Here is a 24,061-nt window from a genome sequence, read left to right on the forward strand (position 1 = left end):
AAGTCAACCATGGTCAAAATTCAGTCAAAGCTCCTGACTTTTGGTCAACATAAAGTATGGGAGATTATATCCATCATTTGATCAAGGGTTGATCATGATCCATCAATAAAAACTCAGAAATGAACAAATTCAAATGGTTCAAATTAGGGTTTTTTATAGGAGAAAGTCAACTCAACTTTGACTGGCCATAACTTTCACATGGAACATCAGAAATTCCTCACTCAAAGCCTATTTGGAAGGAAATTGGATTCTCTACAACTTTGTGTCTCACAAGCCAAGGCCAGAAATGCTTCATTTGGGAGATATGGTGCAAAAGATTATAGGTCCTTTTCAAAAGTCAACCAAAGACAGTTTTTTGTCAAAGGGCATATCATCAAGATAAAATCCCCAAATGAAAAATATGTTCCAAAGTGGCTTATAGAGAACCTCTTGAGGTTTCCAAAAAGTCCTAGAACTCCTTCATAGCTTAAAAATTGAGAGAGATATGCCTTATCAAAGTTGAGTAATTTTGGAGGTAAAATGTGAAATAAAAGAGGTTCAAATTGGAATTTTTTGCAAATGGACCCATATTTTTAAGACTTAATCTTGGTCCACAAGCTACCTATGTTATCCAAACCATGTGCCACGAATTTTAGCCTTTTATTGGATTTTATATGATTTTTATTTCATTTAAAAAATGATTTAAAGTGACATATTTGAAAGAAAAATAAAAGATTGGATTAAGGAAATTATATTGACCAATTCCAATCCCATTTATGACAAAATTGCAATGTAATTTCGTGGTATATTGATTGGGAAAAGATTGGTATAAAATTTGACAAAAATAGAAGGTTTATATTCAAGTTCTAAATCAATTTTCCAAAATTTAGCAAGATTGGATTTAAGAGATATTTGGACTATTGTTTTAACCTAAATCATGCCTCTATAAGTAGAGAGCATAGGCCAACGCATTAGGGGTTGAACATTCTGCAGAGGCACATATTCAAGAACTCAAAATTTCACCAAGAACTTGAATTTGGTTTTGGAGAATTCATGACTCTGAAGAGGTTTTAAGGATTGCAAAAGCTTCCTCAAAGTATTCTGAAGCTACCTGGATATCTGCTCTGCAACAACACCCCCAGAACGACCTCCAATAAGCCAAGGTAGGTCGCTCTGAATCTTGAGTCGATTAGCATGATATGTGCATCTTCGTTGTATTTTGATTGTATACATTGCTTTGCCTGATTGCCATGAACGCTTTCTGAATGCTAATTGGATTCCTGGGCATTGATCGGTCACCATTTCTAGTAAGTTTCCGCACCTTTTCCGACTAAAAATCATAATCTTGGTAATACTATGTGGCATTGTTATAGGTTTTGTTAGTAAGTTTCTTGTTTTGTTGTTTGTGTGATGTTGTTGCATGATTAGTATGTTCTGAGTATTATTCAAGTGCCGTTTTATGTGTTGGTTGTTAGTTTGTGTGTGGTCAGGTTATTGCACGGGAAAGGTCGAAGTTATGGCGAGCACAAGCGAGAAAAGAAGCCAAAAAAGCCAAAACTGAGGTCAACACGGGCACCCGTGTGTGTGTACACAGCCGTGTCAAAAGGTGGCTGGAAAGTTGTTTTTGGGAAGCAAAACAGAGGTTTCACACGGGCACCCGTGTTCCTGCACACGGCCCGTGTGGAAAGATGCGTGGAAAGGCAATTTTGGAGAGCTGACCAGAGGAACAACACGGGCACCCGTGTTCCTGCACACGGACCGTGTTGTTAGGCGCGGGCAGATATTCAAGTTTTGTAATTTTGAAAGCTTGGGTCTCATTAAGGGTATTTCGGACCTTTCGGATACGGAGGAAGTGAGCCAACACTACTAAAACCTAACGGGAAGAAGGGTGGAGGCATCTTGGATCATTGAGAATAGAGAATTACAGAGAAAGAGCAATCAAGGGATTTGGAAGGGATCTTCAAGAGCATTCGCGATTGGAGATCATATCGACCGATAATTTCTTGTAATGACTTCATTTACTCTTGTTATTCTCTTAAACACTATGAGTAGCTAAACTATACTATGCTAGGGTGATGTCCCTAAATCTTGTCATGTAATGAATTGTTAAAACCGTTGTTGATGATTTTGATGTTTTTATAAATTGAGTTTATGATTCAAAGTTTTTCATGCTTTATCATATTGGAAAATATTTTATTGATCTACGATTAGGGTTAGGCGTGACACACCACTCTAATGCATTTTGAATCAAAACACTACCGGTAAATCGCTTAGGAATAAGGGTTTCACGATGGTGATCATCCATTCTAGATTATGCTGCATAATGTCTTAATACTAAATTCAATTATTGAGGAATTAAAATTGACTTTTAAGTATTAAGAAGTTCTCCACTAAGGAATTAGGGAAAACTATTTTATAGAATTGATACTCAATCATAATCACATTGTTTCGTTAACAACGGTATTCTCAAGGAGTTACATAAGATTTATACATCAACCTTAGCATGTCTTCTCATACTTGTACTAAGTTATCATTTACTAATCGTTCTTAATTATAAACAGTTAGTTAGCTTTTATCAAACAAACCAAAAACCCAACCATAGCTTTTTGTTCAATTGAAATTCAGTCCTGGCTTATAATTTATCCGCAGTCCTTGTGATCGATACTTGGATAAATCTCCACTTTAATAACTACATCGGTAAAAAAAAAAAAAGTAGTACACTTGCTATTTTCCGATCAAGTTTTTGGCGCCGTTGCCGGGGACTGCCAAACTATAAGCCGAACTTTAAGTCAATTGAAATTTTGTTGCTCTGCGACCAAAATTTTATCTTTATCTGTTAATTTTAATTTCGTTGCAGTCTTGTATCTGTTCTAACTGTTGTCTAACTGTTTATGCGAGGTCAGACCTCAGCTAAATTTTCCTTTGACACAGAACCAGAAAGAGCTCTGCACGAGAGACGCCGCAAGGCAAGACTTGAAAGACTGGCAGCACCAAGTGCAAGTCTTAGTGTTCCACATCAGGAAAGCGACGACGAAGTGTCCGTGCACTCGGGGCACAGCGACTCTGACTTTGACAGGGAGGTAGTTCAGGAACCAGTTAACATGGCTGGAAATCAACCTCCTGCAGAAAGATTGTTAGGGGACTATGGAGGGGCAAATGCTCACCCCAACCGGATGACTATTGTTAATCAACCCGTGAATGTGGCACATTTTCAATTGCATCCGTCCACCATTCGCCAGTTAGAGAGCAAGCCGTTCTCCGGAAGAATTAACGAGGATGCAAATAAGCATCTTCAGAGATTTCTCACTACGACAACTTCGTTGAAGATCGAAGGTCATTCAGAGGAGGCTAAGAGACTTGTTATGTTCCCGTTTACACTTACTGATGACGCAGAGGAGTGGTTTTACTCACTTCCGGCTGCAAGTATCACGACATGGCAAGAGATGGAAACGGCATTCCTCAACGAATACTTTCCTGCGTCGGTGTTTATCCGAAAAAGATACGATATTGTCAATTTCAAACAAAAAGAGGGGGAATCATTAGGGGATGCATACAAGAGGTTCAAAAGGTGTTTGACTGCATGTCCTACGCATAACATGGACGCTACCGAGCAAATGCAGAATTTCGTGAATGGGTTGCGTCTAAAGACAAAGCAGCTTATTGATACCGCTGCTGGTGGTTCAACAAATTTTGCTACAGCCACAGTTATGAAAAGAATCATAGAGGCAATTGCTGCTAACGAGCATCTTGAGTTGTATGATCGAACCATGAACCAACCGGAGGGCAAAATTGATTTGAAATTGCCAGAGCAGGTTGTTAAGATGGAGGATCAGATTGCTGCAGAGGTAGAGAGAAGGTTAAAAAAGATGAATATTGGAACTCAGACAGTAGCACAGGTGGAACCGGTTAAAGCGGTTCTTTGTGAAATATGTGGTGGGCCGCACTTTGCTATGCATTGCGTGGCAACTCAAGAACAGGTTGAGCAGATTCATATGTTGAGGCAAAACAATCCTTATGCCAACACATATAATCCGGGGTGGAAAAATCATCCGAATTTCTCATGGAAAGACCAGCAAGGAAACATCCAGAAGCCGGTTCAAGGACAACAACCATATCAGCCCCAGACTCAACAATACCAACCACAGGGACAGCAATATCGTCCGCAACAACAACCATACCAGCAACCTCAACAACAATACCAACCACAGGGTCCAAGAAAGGCGGAGTGGGAAATTGCCATTGAAAAGATGGCCGCTCAAAGCTCCCAATTCCAAGAAGAGACACGTAGCAATTTAAGGAACACCGGAGCCTCAATCAAGAACCTCGAAGTACAAATGAGTCAAATTGCTCAACACCTTGCAATCCCGCAAGCACCAGGAGCCCTCCCAAGCGCAACTGTTACTAATCCTAAAGACAATCAAAAAATCAATGCCGTCACTACACGGAGAGGGAAACCACGTGAAGTGGTGGAAAAGGATTTGGAGAGTGAGGATCAATTGCTTGAGGTGGAGCTGGACATAAGAGAGAATGAGCAAGTGGAAGAAGAAGTGGTAACACCAGCACCCGTTACGAAAGACAAAGTATTAACACCAACACCAGAAGTCAAGCTGCCTTACCCTCAAAGAAACAAGAAAAAGGGGCAGCAGGAAAAGAATTTTGAGAAGTTCCTGGAATTATTCAAAAAGCTCGAGCTGAACATTCCGTTGTTGGAGGCACTTGAGCAAATGCCCACCTATGCCAAATTCATGAAGGACATCATCGCTAAAAAGCGAACCATTGCAGACCACCCCATTATTCTAACAGAAACTTGTAGTGCTATTTTGCAGGGCATGAAGATACCAGTGAAGAAGAAGGATAGAGGAGCAGTTACTATCCCTTGCACTATTGGAGATAGATCTTTCAAGAGAGCTCTAATTGATCTGGGGGCAAGTATCAGTCTCATGCCTCTATCCATCTACAAAAAGTTGGGAATTGGTGCAATCCAAGACACTCGGATGACTCTCCAATTTGCAGATCATTCGGTCAAGCGACCGTACGGAGTAGTCCAAGACGTCCTTGTGAAAGTGGATAAGTTTGTGTTTCCGGTAGATTTTGTAATTCTGGAGATGCCAGAAGACGAAGAGATGCCGATAATTTTGGGACGACCATTCTTGGAAACGGGGAGAGTCATGATAGATATGGATGGGGGCACTCTGACTTTGAAAGTTTATGATGAAGAGTTAAAAATCAATGTTCATAATACCATGAAGCATAAAGAGGATATTGGCACTAGTAGCAATATACAGGTGCTCCAACAAGTGGTAGAAAGTGATCATGTGGAGAGTGTATTGCAATTACCTCTCGAAAAAGTTTTGAGCATGTCAATTTTTGGAGAAAATGAAGAAGCGGATGATAATGACTTGGAGGTGATATCAATGTTGGAAACTCAACCTATCTTTAAAGGTTCTCGAACTCATCGGTGGGAAGATCTAAGGCAACCAATAGCATTGGGTTGCAATGAAGAAAAACCAAAAAGTTCAGAATTGAAACAGCTTCCGGAGAATCTTAAATATGTTTTCCTCGATTCTGAAGAAAAATGTCCTGCCATCATTAGCTCGAGCTTGAAAAATATACAAGAAGACAAGTTAATTGAAGTTCTGAAGAAGTTCAAGGGGGCTATGGGTTGGAAGATTGAAGACCTCAAGGGAATAAGTCCTACGATGTGCATGCACAAAATTCTCATGGAAGAAGATCACAAACCGGTGGTGCAGCCTCAAAGGAGATTGAACCCAGTTATGAAGGAGGTAGTGAGAAAGGAAGTTGTGAAGCTGTTAGATGCAGGTCTTATTTACCCGATATCGGACAGTTCATGGGTGAGCCCTGTTCATGTGGTACCTAAAAAAGGAGGTACAACGGTGATAGCTAATGAAAAGAATGAGTTGATTCCTACCAGAACGGTCACTGGGTGGCGAGTGTGCATAGACTACAGAAGACTAAATCTGGCCACAAGAAAAGATCACTTTCCATTGCCATTCATTGACCAAATGTTAGAAAGATTGGCTGGGCATGACTATTATTGTTTTCTGGATGGGTACTCTGGATACAACCAAATTGCGGTTGCACCGGAGGATCAAGAGAAGACGACCTTTACTTGCCCATACGGTATCTTCGCTTATAGAAGGATGCCGTTCGGGTTGTGTAATGCTCCAGCGACTTTCCAAAGATGCATGACTTCCATTTTTGCTGATATGCTTGAAAAGCATATGGAAGTCTTCATGGATGACTTCTCGGTTTTTGGTTCCTCCTTTGATAATTGTTTGGCTAACCTTTCACTTGTTTTGCAGCGATGTCAAGAAAGTAATCTGATCCTGAACTGGGAGAAGTGTCATTTCATGGTGCGAGAAGGTATTGTGCTTGGTCACAAGATCTCCCACAGGGGAATCGAAGTTGATCAAGCTAAGGTGGAGGTTATCTCAAAATTACCACCACCTGTGAATGAGAAAGGTATTCGAAGTTTCCTTGGCCATGCGGGATTCTACCGCAGGTTCATAAGGGATTTTTCAAAGATAGCCAAACCACTCACCACTTTGTTGGTTAAAGACAGGACTTTTGTATTCGATAAAGAGTGTGCCGATGCATTTGAGACACTGAAAAATAAACTAGTGTCGGCACCCATTGTGATTGCCCCTGATTGGTCTCTACCCTTTGAGATCATGTGCGATGCTAGCGACATTGCAGTGGGGGCTGTACTTGGACAGCGGAGAGAAAAATTGCTTCATGTTATTTATTATGCTAGTCACGTTTTGAACCCTGCACAGATCAATTATGCAACCACCGAGAAGGAGTTGCTAGCTGTTGTGTATGCCTTTGATAAATTCAGGCAATATCTGTTGGGTTCAAAAGTGATTGTTTACACTGACCATGCTGCTTTAAAATATCTCTTTGCCAAGCAGGATTCGAAACCCAGACTTCTGAGGTGGATTTTACTTCTCCAAGAGTTCGATGTAGAGATTCGCGACAAGAAAGGGTGTGAAAACACTGTTGCAGATCACCTTTCGCGAATGTCACCCATTGAGGAGACAGAAGAGTGGCGTCCAATAAAGGATGAGTTTGCTGATGAACACATCCTAGCTGTTATTGGAGTGCCTTGGTTTGCTGATTACGCAAACTACCTTGTTGGCGGTATAATACCTGACGAATTTGATTCTAACCGCAAGAAAAAGTTTGTTCATGATTGCAGGTTCTATCTATGGGATGACCCATACCTATACAAGAGAGGAGTAGATGGGCTGATAAGACGATGTGTGCCTGAGGAGGAGCAAAAGGATGTGTTGAGAGCATGTCATGACTCGGAATATGGAGGGCATTTTAGTGGGGATCGCACTGCCTCCAAAGTCTTGCAGTCAGGATTGTACTGGCCATCATTGTTCAAAGATTCCCAGGAAATGGTAAAAGAATGTGATAAGTGTCAGCGTACTGGGAACATTTCAAAAAGAAATCAAATGCCCCAGAATTTCATGTTAGAGGTGGAGCTATTCGATGTTTGGGGAATTGACTTCATGGGTCCGTTTCCACCATCATTCGGGAAGAATTACATCTTAGTTGCAGTGGACTATGTCTCAAAATGGGTGGAGGCGGTAGCTTTACCAACTAATGATGCAAAGGTGGTAGTCAAGTTCTTGAGGGAGAACATATTTGCTAGGTTTGGAGTACCGAGAGCACTTATTAGTGATGAAGGAACGCACTTCCTAAATCACCTCATGGAGAAACTCCTGCAGAAATACAATGTGAAGCATCGGATAGCCACCCCTTATCACCCTCAAACAAGTGGTCAGGTAGAGGTGTCTAATAGACAGATCAAACAAATTCTCGAGAAGACGGTGAGTTCATCGAGAAAGGATTGGGCAACAAAGCTAGATGATGCGTTATGGGCTTACCGAACGGCGTTCAAAACACCCATCGGGATGTCACCATACCAACTTGTTTATGGAAAAGCATGTCACTTGCCTTTAGAGCTTGAACACAAGGCATTTTGGGCAACTAAATTTTTGAACATGGACTTGTCTCTAGCAGGAACTTCTAGGATCTTACAGTTGCATGAATTAGAAGAGTTCCGGAATCGTGCGTACGAAAATGCCAAGGTTTACAAGGAACAAACCAAGAAGTGGCACGATAGGAGGATTCAGAAAAAAGAGTTTTGGGAAGGACAGCTGGTCCTTCTGTACAATTCCCGTTTGAAGCTTTTTCCGGGAAAATTGAGATCCAAATGGTCGGGACCATTTATGGTTCATAAGGTGTTTCCTTACGGTGCAGTTGAAATAAAAAATCAAGCTAATGGAGACATCTTTAAAGTTAATGGGCAGAGATTAAAGCCATATTTCCAAGGTCAACCAGTGGGACAGGTTGATGTCATTCGTCTTGCTTAGTAGGACGATGGACCGTCGAGCCATGCGACGTTAAACGCAGCGCTCTGTGGGAGGCAACCCACGTTTGTTTCCGTTAACTTTCATTTTCTTTGTTTTATTTCGTTTCTTTTGTAGGTGGTAGAGTTTGGACCGGTAGTCGCAACTCGAGTAAAAAGGCACGGAGAGTGTCCATTTTTGGTGCATTGAAAGCTAGCAACACGGGCACCCGTGTGCAGAAACACGGCCCGTGTTGAAAACTGCCTGAAAAGAAGAAATAAAAAATTTTAAAATTGGCTTCAGCACTTGCAACACGGGCGCCCGTGTGCAGAAACACGGCCCGTGTTGCCCTCAGCGACCCAAAAAAATTTTCAAACCAGTTTGTTCACACGGCCGCCCGTGTGCAGGGACACGGACCGTGTGAGCAGTGCGGGCCAGAATTTTTCAAATTTTTTTCAAACCCCATGTGGGACCCATCTCACTTATAACCAATCTTCTTCTTCTTTCCATTCATTCTTTCACTTTTCCTTCTCAACCTCCATTAAACCCTAGCCTCCACCTTCACTAAACTCATCAAACCACCATCAACCACCCATCAAAACACCATAGTGCTTTCACAAAAATCGTTCTACTCTCCATCCTCTTCACTTCTATCGGTTCAGATTTTTCTTTAGTGCACTTTTATTTTTCCGAATTTTTCCTTGTGTATTTGTGTGCTTTTGTTAACTTTTTCTTGCAGAGCTATTACAATGCCTCCCCGAAAGACAACCTCACGCCGTAATGTTCGGGATGATTTTGCCGAACCCTCCCAACCGAGGCAGCGGGTCCGTCGCGCTCCAAGTCGGGCAACCGTGCGTAGAGGGGACCAAGAAGAGAATGCCCATGGCATTACGTTTGCACTTCCTGAACACAAAGCCAGGTATGATATTTTAGTGCAACGTAAATTGCTACCGACTAGATATATTTGTGATGATACTCTTACCAAGTTAGGCCTCAAAGATGAAGTCTACCGGATGTTTCACAACATCGGTATGTTGCCTTTTATGCTGTTTGAGGCACCGACTTATGAGGGCCTAACTTTGGAATTCCTGAGCACTGTAGATTTCAAATTGAGACACAAATGGAATGGCTCCGAAATGGAGTACTTTGGTGATCTAGAGTTTTATATGTTTGGGCATAAGCATGTGTTGTCTGTGGAAGAGGTAGGGGAGGCACTGAAATTACCATCCTCTGGACCAGGGGCTGCCCCTGAAACTTTTCCTGCTTGTGAATTCTGGGAAGCCATTACTGGTGCAGCTGGGTACAATCCAAGCAAGGCTAAGGCCTCGGGGATTCATAACCCCTGTTTCCGTTATGCTCAGAAAGGTTTGGCTTTTACCTTGTTTGGGAGGGGGGATAGTACAGGGGTCTGTGCGAAAAGAGAGCTATTTTTGTTGCATAACATGATTGAGGTAAGTCGGGTGAATGTCGCTGCTTTTGCTGCTAACCACCTGAAGCAAGTTGGTAATGCTTCTTGTGGAGAGATTTCAGTTGGGGGAATGATCTCTCAATTAGCTGAGCACTTGGATTATGGTCACTTGTTGAATGATGAGCCTTCATTACCGGGTAAGAAAATTGATTTGCAAACTCTTGTAAATCAGAGGATGATTATAGTAAAACCTGGGTATTACTCACTAACTGTCCATGGACAGCATGTTATGGCATTACCTGCACCTGATTCTGTTTCTATTGCAAATCGTGCTAACTGGTTATATGTAGCAACAGGTGAGTTTATGGGTGAAAGCCCTCCACATGACCATGATTTTGCAGGTGACGACATGGAGGATGACCTCCTTGCTCAAGATCGCCCTGTACCGCCTCCTAGACAGTTTTTCCAGCACACTGTTGGATCATCTTCCATGACTCAGGATCAATGGGGATGGGTACAAACGGAGATTGGCGCTCTCCGCACCGAGCAAACGCGACAGGGTGTTGAGTTGTTCAGGCAAGGAGCTGTGGTGGATGATGTCCAGGAGATGATGCGACGCCTCATGTTGCAATTTCCTCAGAATCCTCCTCCTCCACCGCCTTATCAGTGAGATTGGTAATCTCCGTCACACTGGAATTAAAACATTGAGACAATGTTTAGTTCAAGTGTGGGGGAGGATTTATTTTGCTTTGCTTTCTGTTTCTTTTTGAATTCATAGTTTAGTTTGTTTAATTTGAAATTTTTCTTTTTGTCTTCTGTTTTTATGTTTATTTCAAGTTTGCAGTGCTGCCATTGTGTTACCTGGTTGGATACAAGTCGGAAGGGGGCGAATGATTAGATAGTGGTTGAACAACACATCTCACACTTTATCTCTACAGGCACCACGGAAGTTGACACAATCATAGAAAAGAAGGTTGGACGCAATGAGGAAAACACTGAACCAAGAGAGAGTATGGTGAACTTTGGAGGAAAGGAAATTGCAGAACACTTAGAGCACTGTGAAGCATGCAAGCTTAACCTACCCGGTGAGATGTCAGAGCCAAATTTATAACATCATTATGAGAGCTCAGTCAGGTATGGCACTATTCACTTTGATTTTGCGTATTTTCTCATAACACAAGCACACTATGAAAGCACACACTGAGGCAAGTTCTTTCTCCGTAATCCCGAGCCTTTCTAACCATCCTGTATTCATGTTATCCATCGTTAACCCCCTTTGAGCCATAATAGTTGTTTTGTTCATTGTGTTAGTCTGTTTATCACCCGTTATCTCATTGTGCATGTCATCGCTCGGTATTCATGATTAATCACTGGTAAGACACTAAAAGGATCTAAGTGTGGGGTTGTGAACCATTTAAAAGGGAGGCAAGAATATAAAAAAAGGATATCATAAAAAAAAAAAAAAAAAGAAGAAGAGAAAAAGATGAAGATGATCTTGTGAAAACAACAAAAAGAGGTTTAAATTTCAAAGGAAAAAAAAGATATTTGCCTCGGTCCGCTTTTAATCTGAAAAAGGTTCACACCCCATTCTTATGATTCAAATCAAAATGAGTAGAGAAGTGAATCCTATGTAATGCCGAGCACCTAAACCATTTGTTACCCCGTTCTTTGTTTTCCCACCAAACCCAAGCCACGTTACATCCCTAAGACCTCATAAAGTGTGTGTAATCTCTGTGTGTAGTGATTTGAGAATTTATTCAAAGTTGAAAGTAATATGCATGCCTTGATTCTATGAGTGTAGACACTTTAACCCGGAGAGATTTTGTGAGAATGTGAAAAGCTTGCAGGTGAAAAGGGTGTTCGAAAGTGGGAATGCCATTGATAGTCTGAAGAAGGAAACTTTACACTCGATTGCTAAGTGTAGGAATCTAGCGAAAAACCTGGTTGTGTTGTGGAGAAAAGAGTCGCGTCGGTGACCTTTGTTTTGACTCGATACATCACTTGAGGACAAGCAATGAGATAAGTGTGGGGTTGTGATCGGTCACCATTTCTAGTAAGTTTCCGCACCTTTTCCGACTAAAAATCATAATCTTGGTAATACTATGTGGCATTGTTATAGGTTTTGTTAGTAAGTTTCTTGTTTTGTTGTTTGTGTGATGTTGTTGCATGATTAGTATGTTCTGAGTATTATTCAAGTGTCGTTTTATGTGTTGGTTGTTAGTTTGTGTGTGGTCAGGTTATTGCACGGGAAAGGTCGAAGTTATGGCGAGCACAAGCGAGAAAAGAAGCCAAAAAAGCCAAAACTGAGGTCAACACGGGCACCCGTGTGTGTGTACACGGCCGTGTCAAAAGGTGGCTGGAAAGTTGTTTTTGGGAAGCAAAACAGAGGTTTCACACGGGCACCCGTGTTCCTGCACACGGCCCGTGTGGAAAGATGCGTGGAAAGGCAATTTTGGAGAGCTGACCAGAGGAACAACACGGGCACCCGTGTTCCTGCACACGGACCGTGTTGTTAGGCGCGGGCAGATATTCAAGTTTTGTAATTTTGAAAGCTTGGGTCTCATTAAGGGTATTTCGGACCTTTCGGATACGGAGGAAGTGAGCCAACACTACTAAAACCTAACGGGAAGAAGGGTGGAGGCATCTTGGATCATTGAGAATAGAGAATTACAGAGAAAGAGCAATCAAGGGATTTGGAAGGGATCTTCAAGAGCATTCGCGATTGGAGATCATATCGACCGATAATTTCTTGTAATGACTTCATTTACTCTTGTTATTCTCTTAAACACTATGAGTAGCTAAACTATACTATGCTAGGGTGATGTCCCTAAATCTTGTCATGTAATGAATTGTTAAAACCGTTGTTGATGATTTTGATGTTTTTATAAATTGAGTTTATGATTCAAAGTTTTTCATGCTTTATCATATTGGAAAATATTTTATTGATCTACGATTAGGGTTAGGCGTGACACACCACTCTAATGCATTTTGAATCAAAACACTACCGGTAAATCGCTTAGGAATAAGGGTTTCACGATGGTGATCATCCATTCTAGATTATGCTGCATAATGTCTTAATACTAAATTCAATTATTGAGGAATTAAAATTGACTTTTAAGTATTAAGAAGTTCTCCACTAAGGAATTAGGGAAAACTATTTTATAGAATTGATACTCAATCATAATCACATTGTTTCGTTAACAACGGTATTCTCAAGGAGTTACATAAGATTTATACATCAACCTTAGCATGTCTTCTCATACTTGTACTAAGTTATCATTTACTAATCGTTCTTAATTATAAACAGTTAGTTAGCTTTTATCAAACAAACCAAAAACCCAACCATAGCTTTTTGTTCAATTGAAATTCAGTCCTGGCTTATAATTTATCCGCAGTCCTTGTGATCGATACTTGGATAAATCTCCACTTTAATAACTACATCGGTAAAAAAAAAAAAGTAGTACACTTGCTATTTTCCGATCAGGCATCCTATGTGTTATCGGCCATTGAAGGCCGAGTTAGGTTTTTAGGGTTCGATTTGGGGTTTTCTTTTAAGGGTAAAATTAGGTTAAAATAATGGTATGATTGGGTTCGTATGATGAAAACAAAGAGATTGAATAGGTCGCGAAAGATTTATGGGTGTGTCTGTGCTATTCGCTATTAAACAGGTTGATTTGCTAGGAGATGAATCCCTAGCAAAATCGTAGCAAACGTTTGCAGGGTTTTTGTGAATACTATGGGGAAGACGATGAGGTGGCGTCATACTACTGGGTTGTTTGAATTTCGCGCGCTTGCTTCATTGTCTGTTTCAGATTTTGTATATAATATATCTCGTGCGTGTAATAAACGAATGGATTATTTGGTTGGGTTGGTCAAAAGCGCATATGTGAGTGGAGGGTCGCAGGTTCGAGCCCTCCCTCCAACATTATTTTTTTTTATGAAGGACTGGTTTCTTGATTCAATGCGCGCGTGTCTGGGTAGCCTATCATGTACCTCCAAATCTGAACCTTGGGATATCCACTCACTTAGATCCAATGTCCCAGATCTTGTTTCCCCATACTATGAGCCCTCAAGGCTGCCACACTGAATCACTCGGCCTCACTTAATGGGCCAGGCTTTTGCTATTAATCCCCTTGGATTTTTCTATTATAAACAATATACACCCCCCTTGCCAAATACAAAAAACAAAAAAAGAATTAATCTTATAATTTCAAAAACTGTTAATTGTTTGTTTATATCATTTTCTCCTCGATCCGACTATAACTATTAGTCGCATTGGCGAGAGATAAATATATGAGTTAATTTATTAATATTAATTGAGTTAATCCTTGTTTAATTCTCTTCTCGATCCGACTAAATCTATTAGTAGTTTTGGCAAGAGATAAAGATAATAAAAATATAAAATAATGGAATTCATCATCGTGTAATAACTGAATCTATTGGTTATGAGAGGTGGTGGTAAAAAATATAAATTTATTAAAATACACTTCATTTGCTGTTCGTGACGACCAAATCTATTGGTCAGAATAACCAGCAATACATTCTTCAGTTCGTTAATTATAATGATCAAATCTATTGATCATCGCACCTAACGATAACATATTGAATCAGGGTTGTACGCCCAATCCTAAAACACTTTCAAAACTACGATTTATCATAACTACGATAAGGCAACTCAAAAAGCCTTCAAACCATATCAGATCAAATTCAAAGGGCGTACAACCCTTAGCCCGAACCACGTTGACTCTGATTCTCCCTAAGGAGATATGTGAAGGATAGAAAAACACTTAGAAAGGGGGGGTTTGAATAAGTGTAGCTTTAAAAACTTGACAGATAAAAATAAATTGCACAGTTATTTTTATCCTGGTTCGTTGTTAACTAAACTACTCCAGTCCACCCCCGCAGAGATGATTTACCTCAACTGAGGATTTAATCCACTAATCGCACGGATTACAATGATTTTCCACTTAGTCCGCAACTAAGTCTTCCAGAGTCTTCTGATCACACACTGATCACTCCAGGAACAACTGCTTAGATACCCTCTAAGACTTTTCTAGAGTCTACTGATCAACACGATCACTCTAGTTACAATCTGCTTAGTTCACTCCTAAGACTTCCTAGAGTATTCTGATCAACACGATCACTCTAGTTCCTTACAACTTAATGTAATCAATTCTAAGAGTTTACAAATGCTTCTTAAAAGCGATAATCACAACTGTGATATTTCTCTTAACGTTTAAGCTTAATCTCACTAATATATTACAAAAGCAATGTAGTGAGCTTTGATGAAGATGAAGATTCTGAGCTTTGGATTTGAACAGAGTTTCAGCAAGTTAATTTGAATTATATTGTTCAGAATCGTTAACCTTGCTTCTCATCAGAACTTCATATTTATAGGCGTTGAGAAGATGACCGTTGAATGCATTTAATGCTTTGCGTGTTCCGTACAGCATCGCATTTAATGTTATACGCTTTTGTCAACTACCTCGAGCCTTGTTCACGCTGTGTCTACTGACGTAGCCTTTAATAGCTTTTAACGTTCCTTTTGTCAGTCAGCGTAGCTTGCCACTTGTACTTCCTTCTGATCTGATGTTTGTGAATACAACGTTTGAATATCATCAGAGTCAAACAGCTTGGTGCATAGCATCTTCTAATCTTCTGACCTTGAAGTGCTTCTGAGCGTGATACCATCTTCTGAGCTTCAGTGCTTCTGATCTCATGTTCTTCTGATGCTTCCATAGACCCATGTTCTGATTCTGCTTCGACCATCTTCTGATGTCTTGCCAGACCATGTTCTGATGTTGCATGCTGAACCCTTGAGACAAAGCTTCTGAGCGCTGAATTATGCGTACTCTATATATATATTTCCTGAAAGGGAAATTGCATTGGATTAGAGTACCATGTTATCTTAAGCAAAATTCATATTATTGTTATCATCAAAACTAAGATAATTGATCAGAACAAATCTTGTTCTAACAATCTCCCCCTTTTTGATGATGACAAAAACATATATAAATGATATGAATTTGCGATCAGAAAGAACAGTTGGCAAAAGACAAATTACACAGCTATAGCATAAGCATATGAATATGTCTCCCCCTGAGATTAACAATCTCCCCCTGAGATAAATAATCTCCCCCTGAAATAAATACTCGAAGAACTTTAATAAAAGACTTCCCTGATTATTTCGGTAGAGACGATCATATAAGCTTCTTGTCTTCAGAGAATTCATAGCTTCTGACTTCTGCTTCCATAGGACAGCTTCAGAACTAGAATTTCCTTAGATTCGTAGAACACTCACAGCTTCTGATTCCTGCTTCCATCTAGGACAGCTTCAGAACTTGAATTTCTTTGATCTTCTGAACATTCACAGCTTCTGATTTCTGCTTCCATTCAGGACAGCTTCAGAACTTGAGTTTTCTGGATCTTTAGAACATTCGCAGCTTCTGATTTCTGCTTCCCTCGGATAGCTTCAGAGCTTTGAATTTCTACCAACATCACTTCATGCTAGATTTGTATCAGAACATTGTTGAATGTACCAGAGCATCATCTGAGCATCTCTACATCCTGAAATTTTACAGAACAAAAACTAAACGACAAAAGTCAGCATGAACGAGTTAGAACATAAGATGTATGTTTGAACACATTATATGTATCAGAGCCATATAGGCTGAAATAATGTATCAGAGCAAATAATGTATCAGAGCCATAACATTATATGTATCAGAGCAAATAGAATTTTGTCAGATCAAATAGACAAATATGGATCAAATTCTATCATCAGTGCTTCTGATAGTGCTTCTGATTCATTCTTCTTTCTTGCTTCTGATATCTGAAGCTTGACAGCACTCGGCTTGCTTCAGTTTCCATGGTTTTGCTTCTGTGTTTGCTTTTTGCTTTGAAGATTTTCTTCACTTCTTTATACCTGCAAAACACTTAAACCATGTAGAACTTGCAGTTCTTGTTAGTGAATGTGTGGGAGCATGTAGAACTTGCAGTTCTTGTTAGTGAATGTGTGGGAGCTTTACCCAGCAACTGATAGATTAATCAAATCATTTATCATTTATCTTCTCCCCCTTTTTGTCATAACATCAAAAAGAATATTTCAAAAGATTTAGATGCATAAAACGACAAATAAAATCACTGGAATGTAAATCAAAGAAACTTTTTCATTGATAATCAAAAGATATTACAAGAAGTTCCTATGTTTAACAAGATGATGCAACAAGGAAAAGAAAACTACAAAGACCAAATCCTAGGACCCTAGCTAAGACAACGTCTGTGCCAGCATGCCATGAAGGAGTGAAACGCTTCATTGACTGCTTCTCGGGCTTTCAGGCGAGGAGTTAGGGAGACTTGGTTCTGATGCAGATCTTCCACCATCTTTACCAGAGACAGCATTCCCAGCAGGTGAAGATGAAGAGATTTCTTCGGAATCGATTAAGGGAGAGGAAGGGTTAGATGAAGAGGAAGCTGAGTCTTGAAGGTCGAAAGATGAGGAAGAAGATGGAGATGATGGAGGGCTTTCACCAGGAGGATGAAACACTCGTCTAGAATAATTTCCAGACAACATTGCTTCGAATGGATTCACCTTGAGAGGATCATAGGTGATTTTGATCTTTTTGGGTTTGGAAGGTGATGTTTCAACAGCTTTTCTTTTGTTGTTTTGATCATTTTCATTATTTCCTGGGCTTGATGAAGAGTTCATGATGGGTTTGCAGAAAATGAACAGGTAGGGTTTGATATGGAAGAGAGAGAGAGAAAAAAAAAACTTGATGAAGAAATGCAAAGAGATAGAGAGAGATGAGAGGGAAAGAGAAGAGTTTGAAGAGTATTTAAAAGAAAATAAAATGAAACGCATGATGAATAGCATTTAATGTTACGTGTCGTGAGGAGAGATAATAAAGACAAATGAGGTGACTAGCACAGTTACCTATGGTCGGTGTCCCTTCAACTGCACGCACGTTTATCCATGAATAGTAACGACAGGTTTACCATCCCGAGATAAAACGTAACAGCTGTTTTGCTTTAAAAGAGGTTCTGAGTCAACTTAGACACTGAAACGTTAGTAATAACCGAATCATAATTTCTAAACGATTTCAATCAGAACTTCTGATATAAAAAATAATCCATTTTCATTTCAGAAGATACTCATACATGAGAACTTCTCATCTTCTCATTCTGGGCATAAATCCATACTGATGTTCTTCAGAATGAACTTAAACCTATCTTCAGCCAGGGGTTTTGTAAAGATATCAGCCCATTGATGGTCTGTATCAACAAAGTTTAAAGATATAACACCCTTCTGAACATAGTCCCTTATGAAATGATGTTTAATCTCAATATGTTTAGCTTTTGAATGAAGAATAGGATTCTTAGATAAACATATAGCAGAAGTATTATCACAGAATATAGGAATGTTACTCTCAAATATCTGATAATCTTCTAACTGACTTTTCATCCAGAGCATCTGTGTACTACAACCAGCAGCAGCGACATATTCTGCTTCTGTTGTTGATAGAGCAATAGTTGCTTGCTTCTTGCTATACCAAGAGATCAAATGACTTCCAAGAAACTGGCAACTTCCTGAAGTACTTTTTCTTTCAATTCTGTCTCCAGCATAATCAGCATCGCAGAATCCTACTAAGTTGTATTCTTTAGATTTTCTGTAAACTAAGCCAACATTAGTAGTACCTTTCAGATACCTTAGAATTCTCTTAACATCAGTTAAATGAGATTCTCTAGGATCTGATTGGAATCTAGCACACAAACAAACACTGAACAGAATGTCAGGTCTAGAAGCAGTCAGATATAGAAGAGATCCAATCATACCTCTGTATAACTTCTGATCTACCTTCTTACTTACCTCATCCTTACCTAGGATGCATGTTGGATGCATAGGAGTTTTGGCTTCTTTGCAGTCTAGAAGATTAAACTTCTTCAGAAGTTCCTTCACATACTTGGTTTGATGAACATACGTTCCTTCTGATGTTTGATTTATTTGTATTCCAAGGAAATACTTGAGTTCTCCCATCATGCTCATTTCAAACTCAGCCTGCATAGACTTAGCAAACTCCTTTCCAAGTGTAGCATTAGATGTTCCAAAAATAATATCATCTACATATATTTGACAAATTAAAATATCCCTTTTAAAGGTTTTACAAAAGAGAGTAGTGTCCACTTTTCCTCTAGTGAAACCATTATCCAGAAGGAAAGAACTTAAGCGTTCATACCAAGCTCTGGGAGCCTGTTTCAATCCATACAATGATTTCTTAAGTTTAAAAACATGATTAGGAGACATAGAGTCTTCAAAACATCATTCCTTGTAAATTGATTCAGTTCTTCTTGCATAGCAATTATCCAGTCTGGATCTTCTAGAGCATGATCAACAGAAGTTGGCTCGATCAAAGATACAAGACCTAATTGACAGTCTGCATTGTTCTTAAGGAATGCTCTTGTTCTGATTGGATCATCCTTCTTTCCAAGAATGACATCTTCTGAATGACCAGAGATGAGTCTGGATGATCTTCTGACAGATGGTTCTTCAGAAATACTTAGATCCTCCAGAGAAGCTGATACTTGATCTTCAGATTCTTTGCTTCTGAGAAGCTCTGCTTCTGATGCGTTGCTTCTTGGCTCAACAACTTCTGATATATCAATATCACAATCTGCAAAATTATCAAACTGCTTTGGTTTTTCAGAACCAAGCTTATCATCAAACCTGATATTGATTGATTCTTCTACAATCAATGTTTCAGTATTGTATACTCTGTAGCCTTTTGAGCGTTCAGAATATCCAAGAAGGAAACATTTCTGTGCTTTGGAATCAAACTTACCAAGATAATCTTTAGTGTTCAGAATAAAGCATACACATCCAAAAGGATGGAAATATGAAATGTTGGGCTTTCTATTCTTCCACAATTCATAGGGAGTCTTATTTAGAATAGGTCTGATAGAGATTCTATTCTGAATATAGCATGCAGTGTTTATTGCTTCTGCCCAGAAATGCTTAGCCATATTGGTTTCATTGATCATGGTTCTGGCCATTTCTTGCAGAGTCCTATTCTTTCGTTCTACAACCCCATTTTGCTGTGGAGTTCTAGGACAAGAGAAATCATGGGCAATACCATTTTCTTTGAAGAACTCTTCAAAGGATCTGTTCTCAAATTCACCACCATGATCACTTCTGACCTTTATGATTTTACACTCTTTTTCAGATTGAATCTGAATGCAGAAATCAAAGAACACTGAATGAGTCTCATCCTTGTGTTTCAAGAATTTTACCCATGTCCAGCGGCTATAATCATCTACGATGACTAATCCATATTTCTTCCCTCTGACAGATGCTGTTTTGACTGGGCCAAACAGATCAATGTGCAAGAGTTCTAATGGCCTTGAGGTAGAAACAACATTCTTGGACTTGAATGCAGGTTTGGAGAACTTGCCCTTCTGACATGCTTCACAAAGAGCGTCTGATTTGAATTTCAGATTAGGGAGTCCTCTGACCAGATTCAGTTTGTTAATCTGAGAAATCTTTCTCAAACTAGCATGACCTAATCTTCTGTGCCAGACCCACTGCTCTTCAGAAACAGACATAAGACAAGTCACCTTCTGACTCATAAGATCTTGCAGATCTGTCTTATAAATGTTGTTCTTCCTCTTGCCTGTAAATAGGATTGAGCCATCCTTCTGATTTACAGCCTTGCAAGACTCTTGATTAAAGATTATATCATAACCATTGTCACTTAATTGACTGATAGATAAGAGGTTATATGTTAATCCTTCTACAAGAAGTACATTAGAAATGGAAGGAGAGTTACCAGACTTTATAGTTCCAGAGCCAATTATTTTGCCCTTCTGATCTCCTCCAAACTTGACTTCTCCTCCAGACTTAAGCACCAGGTCTTGGAACATAGACCTTCTTCCTGTCATGTGTCGCGAGCATCCAGAGTCCAGGTACCATGACATGTTGTGCTTTGTCCTTTTTGCAGTCAAGGATATCTGCAATAGGAATAATCTTATCCTTAGGTACCCACATTTTCTTGGGTCCTTTCTTGTTAGATTTTCTCAAGTTCTGATTGAACTTGGGTTTAACATTGTAAGCAATAGGAGGAACAGCATGATAATTTTTAATGTGAGTTTCATGATATTTCCTAGGTTGTGTCACATGCTTTTTGGTGTGTGTTATGTGAAAGCTTTGAGCATGTAAAGTGTGCCTAATATCATGAGAGTGGCCATACTTGAACTGATCATACAATGGCTTGTATGTGATTTTCATTTCATCAACAGGTTCAAGTTTGTATGGGGTTTCACCCTCAAAACCAATGCCTACTCTTTTGTTTCCAGACACAGCATATATCATAGAAGCTAGCTGACTTCTGCCAATACTTCTAGATAAGAACTTCCTGAAACTTAAATCATATTCTTTCAGAATATGGTTTAGACTAGGAGTGGATTTTTCTGAATCAGAAGGAGATCCAACATTATTGGATAATTTTAAAAGTTTTTCTTTTAATTCAGAATTTTCCAACTCAAGCTTCTTTGTTTCAAATTCAAATTGCTTTTTCAGCTTTTTGTATTTGAGACTAATCTGAGACTTGAGTTCCAGTAGTTCAGTTAGACCGGAAACTAACTCATCTCTAGTAAGTTCAGAAAATACCTCTTCAGAATCTGATTCTGATGTAGATTCTGATCCGTCATCTTCTGTCGCCATCAGCGCACAGTTGGCCTGCTCGTCTTCAGAATCATCTTCTGACTCATCCCAGGTTGCCATAAGACTTTTCTTCTTATGAAACTTCTTCTTGGGATTTTCCTTCTGAAGATTTGGACATTCATTCTTGTAGTGTCCAGGCTCATTGCATTCATAGCACATGACTTTCTTCTTGTCAAATCTTCTGTCATCAGAAGATTCTCCACGTTCAAATTTCTTTGAACTTCTGAAGCCTCTGAACTTCCTCTGCTTGGTCTTCCAGAGTTGATTTAGCCTTCTGGAGATTAAGGACAGTTCATCTTCTTCTTCAGATTCTGATTCTTCAGGATCTTCTTCTCTAGCCTGAAAAGCGTTAGTGCATTTCTTGATATTTGATTTTAATGCAATAGACTTACCTTTCTTTTGAGGCTCATTTGCGTCCAGCTCTATTTCATGACTTCTCAAGGCACTGATAAGCTCTTCCAGAGAAACTTCATTCAGATTCTTCGCAATTTTGAATGCTGTTACCATAGGACCCCATCTTCTGGGTAAGCTTCTGATGATCTTCTTTACATGATCAGCCTTGGTGTATCCCTTGTCAAGAACTCTCAATCCAGCAGTAAGAGTTTGAAATCTTGAAAACATCTTTTCAATGTCTTCATCATCCTCCATCTTGAAGGCTTCATACTTCTGGATTAAAGCTAGAGCTTTGGTCTCCTTGACTTGAGCGTTTCCTTCATGAGTCATTTTCAAGGACTCATATATGTCATAGGCCGTTTCCCTGTTAGATATCTTCTCATACTCAGCATGAGAGATAGCATTCAGCAAAACAGTTCTGCATTTATGATGATTCCTGAAAAGCTTCTTCTGATCATCATTCATTTCTTGCCTAGACAGCTTTACGCCACTGGTATTTACTGGATGTTTGTAACCATCCATCAGAAGATCCCATAGATCACCATCTAGACCAAGAAAGTAACTTTCCAGTTTATCTTTCCAGTATTCAAAGTTTTCACCATCAAATACCGGCGGTCTAGTATAACCATTGTTACCGTTGTATTGCTCAGCAGAGCCAGATGTAGATGCAGGTGTAGGTGTAGACTTTTCAATTTCATCAACCATCTTTTACTGAAGCGTTTTTCTCTTCCTGAATCTTTTCTAAACACGGTTAAGTGCTTGCACCTTAGAACCGGCGCTCTGATGCCAATTGAAGGATAGAAAAACACTTAGAAAGGGGGGGTTTGAATAAGTGTAGCTTTAAAAACTTGACAGATAAAAATAAATTGCACAGTTATTTTTATCCTGGTTCGTTGTTAACTAAACTACTCCAGTCCACCCCCGCAGAGATGATTTACCTCAACTGAGGATTTAATCCACTAATCGCACGGATTACAATGGTTTTCCACTTAGTCCGCAACTAAGTCTTCCAGAGTCTTCTGATCACACACTGATCACTCCAGGAACAACTGCTTAGATACCCTCTAAGACTTTTCTAGAGTCTACTGATCAACACGATCACTCTAGTTACAATCTGCTTAGTTCACTCCTAAGACTTCCTAGAGTATTCTGATCAACACGATCACTCTAGTTCCTTACAACTTAATGTAATCAATTCTAAGAGTTTACAAATGCTTCTTAAAAGCGATAATCGCAACTGTGATATTTCTCTTAACGTTTAAGCTTAATCTCACTAATATATTACAAAAGCAATGTAGTGAGCTTTGATGAAGATGAAGATTCTGAGCTTTGGATTTGAACAGAGTTTCAGCAAGTTAATTTGAATTATATTGTTCAGAATCGTTAACCTTGCTTCTCATCAGAACTTCATATTTATAGGCGTTGAGAAGATGACCGTTGAATGCATTTAATGCTTTGCGTGTTCCGTACAGCATCGCATTTAATGTTATACGCTTTTGTCAACTACCTCGAGCCTTGTTCACGCTGTGTCTACTGACGTAGCCTTTAATAGCTTTTAACGTTCCTTTTGTCAGTCAGCGTAGCTTGCCACTTGTACTTCCTTCTGATCTGATGTTTGTGAATACAACGTTTGAATATCATCAGAGTCAAACAGCTTGGTGCATAGCATCTTCTGATCTTCTGACCTTGAAGTGCTTCTGAGCGTGATACCATCTTCTGAGCTTCAGTGCTTCTGATCTCATGTTCTTCTGATGCTTCCATAGACCCATGTTCTGATTCTGCTTCGACCATCTTCTGATGTCTTGCCAGACCATGTTCTGATGTTGCATGCTGAACCCTTGAGACAAAGCTTCTGAGTGCTGAATTATGCGTACTCTATATATATTTCCTGAAAGGGAAATTGCATTGGATTAGAGTACCATGTTATCTTAAGCAAAATTCATATTATTGTTATCATCAAAACTAAGATAATTGATCAGAACAAATCTTGTTCTAACAATATGTAGGCACTTGGCAACAAGGCGAGTCCCCCTCCTCCAAACTCTAATCATGTTCAAATAATTAGCCTTTAATTCTATTAACTGTCTGTTACCTTTTTTTTATTGTTTTAGTCATAAACCTTGACTTTATAATGCAAACCTTAGGAAAGGGCTTAGGGTGCCTAACACCTTCCCTCGACCTGAATAT

Source organism: Vicia villosa, unplaced genomic scaffold, assembly GCF_029867415.1.
Source record: "Vicia villosa cultivar HV-30 ecotype Madison, WI unplaced genomic scaffold, Vvil1.0 ctg.000058F_1_1, whole genome shotgun sequence".
Lineage (NCBI taxonomy): Eukaryota > Viridiplantae > Streptophyta > Magnoliopsida > Fabales > Fabaceae > Vicia > Vicia villosa.